We start from the raw sequence: 6,000 nt of genomic DNA on the forward strand, positions 1-6,000 counted from the left end.
GAGACAGAGGGAACAGGAAATGAAGAATTGTGATTTCACTGTAAATCAAAAGCTAAATGTTGTTTATGAGCACTGGGGTTTTAGCTCATGGTATCATTTCACTTTTTTTTTTTCCTTATAGCAGTTAACCTGATGTGGGACAAACTTAATCCAATCAATAATTATTTACCCTTTAACATCTTTGGTATCAATAAGCAAAAGGCAAGTACTAAACATATAATTTATTTCCCTAAAATTAGTCTGTTATTTTAAAAATTGGCTGCATTTTTACTGTAAGAATAAAAAGAATATTGAAAGATGTGTATACTTAATCCCAATGTCATGTATACATTGTAGGCACTCTATAAACATTTGTTGACTTTCCCCTTAGTTTTAAAAATAAAATTTCCAAATTAAACCAATTTATTAATTTGTATTTAACTAAGGATATAAAACAGTGAAGTTTGCACTTGAGAAGCCATCTATAGTCACCAATGAATTTGTTATTTTTTAATTTTGATTAAATGTTTTAATAACACTTAATAACATTTTCGATGTCACAGACACCCAAACACAAAAGTTGGATTCAGAGGAGACACTCAATTTGTTTCATGGCCAAGTATTTGAAGTGTTCACATCAAATTCAATGATTTATTTTAAGACTTAAGAAGACAACTACGATTTTTTAAAGCATTTTAGGACAGCTTGACCTTGATTTTTCACAGAATAAATGTGTCTTTTGACTTCAGATTTCCTCACAAAGTCTGAGCCTAGTAATAAGTAGTTATAAATGAGGGCAATAATAATTTGTGATTCAAATGCAAGCATCTCATCTGAGCAAAACCATTGGTCTTGTAACCATTACTTAGCCCTGGTGCACACATAGGGAGGTATGCTGCTTCCTAATGAATATTATCTTCTCTCTTCCAATTGTGATTTGATGTCTTCAAATCCTGTGCATACCATAAGCAGCAACTCTATGAAATTTCCATGAACAAAAGATATGTATACAGATAGAAAGAGTCATTTAAAAAAATAGATCCTCAAGCCCATTTGGATTCAGTTAGTCTCTAAAGAGGCTGGTTAAGAAATCAAAGAAGTAGATGGGGTTTTTTCTATATTCTATGTGTCTAATATTTACCCGCAGGCATCTATGAAATAATTCTTAAATAACTGTGGCTACTTAAAATTTACAGAATTGAACCTATGCAAGGAGTAGTTGATCTTAAACTGACACAAACCAGATAGTCTCTTAATGTTACTCTAAGGAATTTTAAACTGACTCTGTTAAAGCTGAGGTTATTTGCCTTGGGGATGCCTAATGGAAGGGTTATTATAACATTGTCCACAAATAGGGGTCTTGAGAGAGTCAGGCCATAGCACTCCATTGACAGCTAATACACTGGGCCATTGCCATGTCACAGAGATCTCCAAAGTCAAAGGTCATATCTCTCCCTTAATATTTAAATAAAGATACTTGACAAAAGCAGAAAACACCTTATTGTCAGTGATGGCTGCTGCTCAATTTATAAGAACCTTTACAAAGTCATGCTAATTCTCGGCCTTCTTAGAATGCATGGTAACCTTTCATAAATCCATCTTTTCCAGATGTCCTTGGAAATGACAGTTACAAAACTACAAATGATTTGTAATGCAAAATGGGACTGACAGACTTGAAGATTAGGGCTCTGTGTGCTAAAATGACTGAGATTATAGCTAACAAAAGGCATAAAATGCATCAATAAATAGCTGCCTAAGTAACTCAAGATTATTTTAAACATCCCTAGTAAATGCTAGAACAACAACAGCAACAAAAAACTTATGCTTATAATTTTACAAGTAGCAGTTTACTTCAAAATAATGGAATAAAATTCCTCTGTGTGGGTCAGCTGGAAGACAGATAGCAAACCAGTTATGCTTTTTTTTCTAGGCAGTATAATTTTTTTTCTCTCATGTCATTTTTTACATGTCAGCATATGAACTTGATTTTTTAAATCTTTAAGGAACACTGGACAAGTTGAACTTAATTATATATTCTTTTTTCCTTAACTTTTTAAAAACGAATCAACCAAATGCCTTATCCTATTGACATATCTAAGATAAGTCACAAATTAAAACCTAATGAAAAATAATTTTCATACTTAATCTTTACTGCTGAGATGACTTACATTAACAGGGTAAGTTGGGGCAATCTATTTAAGCAATACACACTAATGGATATTTTCAACTGCCTGTTTTCAGGGAGACTGAAAGTCAGGAAATAATTTGAGGCATATAACCTGAGATGCTATAACCTGAGATTTTGAATAATACTTGAAGAAATGACTAAATACTACTTTTTTCTGTGTAATCTTCAAAAACCTACATGATAAGCCTCTTGCCCTGTTGCACTTGCAAATAGCAAGTATAAGACCTGCCTCTGAAAGCATCAGGAAAGTGCAAAGAGCTTGGATCCAAAGTGACCTTCTGCTGGAGAGGAAGCTCATGGCTGACCCATTTTCAATGCTTTGGTTCTGTTTGCTTCCTATCCCTTTTTTCTCCATATGTCCTCTACTTGAATTTAACTCCTTCCATTTTATTCTCTCTTCTCCTCTGCCTAATGACTGTTCAATAAAAATGAGACCAAGCCCATAGTTGTGATTCTGCTAGATATGGGGGGAAAAAACAACTTTAAATCCATCGAAACCTTCAAATATTAGTCCTTTATTTGCATGCTGAGAGCTTGAAAGTGAGCCATAAGCCTTTCAATATTAGTGACCTAGAACTAGAATTATAGTAAAGACTTTTTTGTAGAGGAGCTAATACATCTTTGGAAACAGGAAATAATACATTTCCAAGGAATCTCTAAGTTTTGCTGTGAATAGTTGCATTCATTAGCTCAACTTTACTCAAAGTAGGAAGTTCATTTCTGAACATTTCTGGAAACCCCATGTGTGCTAAGTTTAGTTAACTGCAAAATATATTTGACCAAAGCATGGAGGAAGGATATTTCCTTTCCTTGCTTATTTTTCCAGTGCCATAAAATACGCTATCACATTTACAATATGTCAGAGTGATGTCACATGCAGAACATAAAAACAGATTGTTTTCAGTATGTGGGTAAAAAAACCCTCAGGACTCACTAGGAGCCCTAAAACCAAGATATTATACTGAGGCTGTATGGACTGTACAGAGTAGGCTAGGTCCCTATGGAAACCAGGGTGTGACTTACCTATCACATGGTCAACTTATTCTCCTTTCTCACTTAGTCCATCTTATGAAATGATTAAGTTGTTGGGTGAAAAATACAGTGCAGTGTGAGGTCAAGCTACTCATGCAAGAAAACTTGCCATTTCTAGATATTTTGAGCACCAGGCCTGCAGTATATCTTTCATTCACCCTTAGCTTAACATTTATTTACTCACCAGAGCCAAGGAAACTGACTCTTCTGGGGTTCTTTGAGTGCAATGTTTATTCACTCATTCACTGTCTTCCACGTATCAGCAAAGCTTCCAGGCACCGCGGGGATAAAGATGAACAATGCAGTGCCTCCTTCTTTAAAGACCTAATCATTACCTTGGCATTATACCCTCATCAAGTGACTTGGCCTTCTTCTTCTTCATTTTGACTCTCATCTTCAATATTAACTGATATGTTTTCACTGAAAGAGACAATTGCATTTGTCTTTCTTACCTCACTAAGCTGTGGATTTCTGCTGGGAAAGAACTATGCTTCATCATTTTTATAACTCCAGAGTAAATGGTCAATAAAAATGTATAGAATGAATGAGTGAATGAGTGGATGAATGAATGAATGAATGAACAGGATACATAACAGCACAATTATACTTGCTTTGTGATCTGCAGCTTGCTAGTGTTCAGTCTGAGATGCTCAAACATCCCCATGGCACAGTATTGCCAATAATCTTAAACATTCTTTTATTCCAAACCTTGGTTTGGGGAAATTTAAAAGAAAAAGCAGAAGGGGAAGCTCATGATTCAAATATGGGACAGAAGTGCCACTGCTTATTGTGTAGCTTAGCTATACTTGAGAATAAAATAGACTCAAAATCAGGATGAGATCCCCAGAACTTTCTACGTTTATTCCAATCAAGATATGTCATATTGACGTTTAGAACATTTAACGCTCTTTAAATGATTCCTCAGTTAATATTTCCTTATGCAGTTTGTATCTCATTTGATCTACTGTTTATTCTAATTAACATGAGTGTCATATGGTCTGATTGTCTTAAATGATTCTTTATAATATTTCTCCTGTATACACAGGATGTCTTCGTCGCCCTAGCCCACTGCGTCACCACCCCTCTGGTTGCAACACAGAAGCTTTTTGGGTAACATATTCTTTTTTCTCTTTTTAATACAAATCCAGCCTGGCAGGCACAGTGCTATGTATAGACTGGATTGAATCAAAGCACTATTCTCCTGCTTTTCCCATGTATAGGAAGTGATACTAACAAGAATCAGATTTTCCTGGACCGGTAACAGAGGAAACAACTTCTGGCACAGTAATTCTTTGAACTGGAACCATGAGGGCAAGTACTAACGTATCCTTCTATTGCATGCAATGTCTTATGCACAAAAGCAGTTTTTTTGACAGTTGAAATGCACTGAATCAGATTTGTGTTACTAAATTTTTTAGGGTATGTGAATATTTTTATTTATTTTGAAAGATTCTGTTTTCACAATTCATCTGGTCAGATCAGGAGTTTCATTTTTATTCCATGTAATTTACTTATGGAATGGATTTAAGACAGATGTTTAGGAAGATGTTTTATAAATATTTTCAATTGATCAGAAGAAGAAGACAACTAATAATCCAAAAATACTAATAATCCAACAACGATCTTGTATTGTTGGATTAGTATTCGTTAAGCACCCACAGGATTTGGAGTAAGAAGCCTAGAGCCTGTGATCTGCCATTGATTAGCTGAGTGACCTGAAGCAACATAATTAACCTCTGAGAAACTCACTTTCCTCATCTGTAAAAATGGAGCTAATTATACCAACCTCAAATGGTTGTTAAGGTTCAAAGGATATCATGGAAGTAAATGTGCTTTTCAAACTGTACGGTTGCTAAAATCATGTAATATAATATTATTTTATTTCCATTAGACTGTGAGCTCTTTTAAGGCTAGGATCATGTATTCATTTTCATAAAAATTTCTACACTTAACAATATTCCTGGCATGTAGCAGGTGCTCAATAAATGCAGAATGAATGCACAAATGAATAAATTCAGGATATTAGAGCTACGAAGATTCCTATGATCCTTGCCCTCAGAAAACTCATAGTCTAATAAAGGAGGTGGATATATGTACAGTATACTATAACACAATTTAAAATTACACCTGCACAACCTCAGCAGTGTTATGTTAATCACTATCTGGTAATTTCTCTATTCTTTTCTGTGTGCAAACATCTGCAGAACAATATGCAAACACAAATTGAAGCTCACGCTGATATGTGCTATTTTCAAATTACTATGAATTTTACCATATGAACAAAGAAAAATAAAATCAAAGGTTTTAGAGTTGGAAGAGATACTTTAGATAACATATCTAGTGAGGAAAGCAAGCCCATATTATGTGCACGTTCTTTTAAAGAAGATAGGTGAACAACCCCCATTTACTATTTCCCTAAATTTGATGTAGGAACAATGGTCTTCCAGAAAATCTATACTGACTGACCTTTGTGATTTCTCATGATAAAGGGAAAGTAAGCGTAATGTTTAACTCTAGTGAAAAAATCTTGAATTGATTAAGATGTCGGGTATAATAACTTACATCTCAAGGATATTTCCTACCAGAAATGTTCTTGTTCACAAACCAGAGAAAGCTCTGCTTACTTAGTAGGTGCTTAAATAATTCCTGTTGTATGAATGAACCAGATAACCTCTTAGGTCCTTCTTTCCTCTGAAATTCCTTGAGGATGAAAAGCCTAGAACAATCAGGGATTAGACACTCTAGCCCTCTTTGATGCAGTTTGCATCTGGAACCTGAAATTGCTTCTCAGCTGGAAGATG

The 6,000-nt window shown here is 34.8% G+C and overlaps 1 long non-coding RNA gene across 1 annotated transcript in view; it reads left to right on the plus strand.

Moving 5' to 3' along the window:
• Positions 1-4,518, plus strand: part of LOC118901324 — a 28,972-nt gene extending 24,454 nt beyond the window's left edge. Inside the window, exons 5-6 of the long non-coding RNA XR_005021330.1 lie at positions 4,245-4,309; positions 4,420-4,518. This is a non-coding gene — a long non-coding RNA (uncharacterized LOC118901324). The remainder of the gene's footprint in view (positions 1-4,244; positions 4,310-4,419) is intronic.
• The last annotated feature ends 1,482 nt before the right edge of the window (positions 4,519-6,000 follow it).

The sequence above is a fragment of the Balaenoptera musculus genome, chromosome 9, assembly GCF_009873245.2.
Source record: "Balaenoptera musculus isolate JJ_BM4_2016_0621 chromosome 9, mBalMus1.pri.v3, whole genome shotgun sequence".
Taxonomy (NCBI): Eukaryota; Metazoa; Chordata; class Mammalia; order Artiodactyla; family Balaenopteridae; genus Balaenoptera; species Balaenoptera musculus.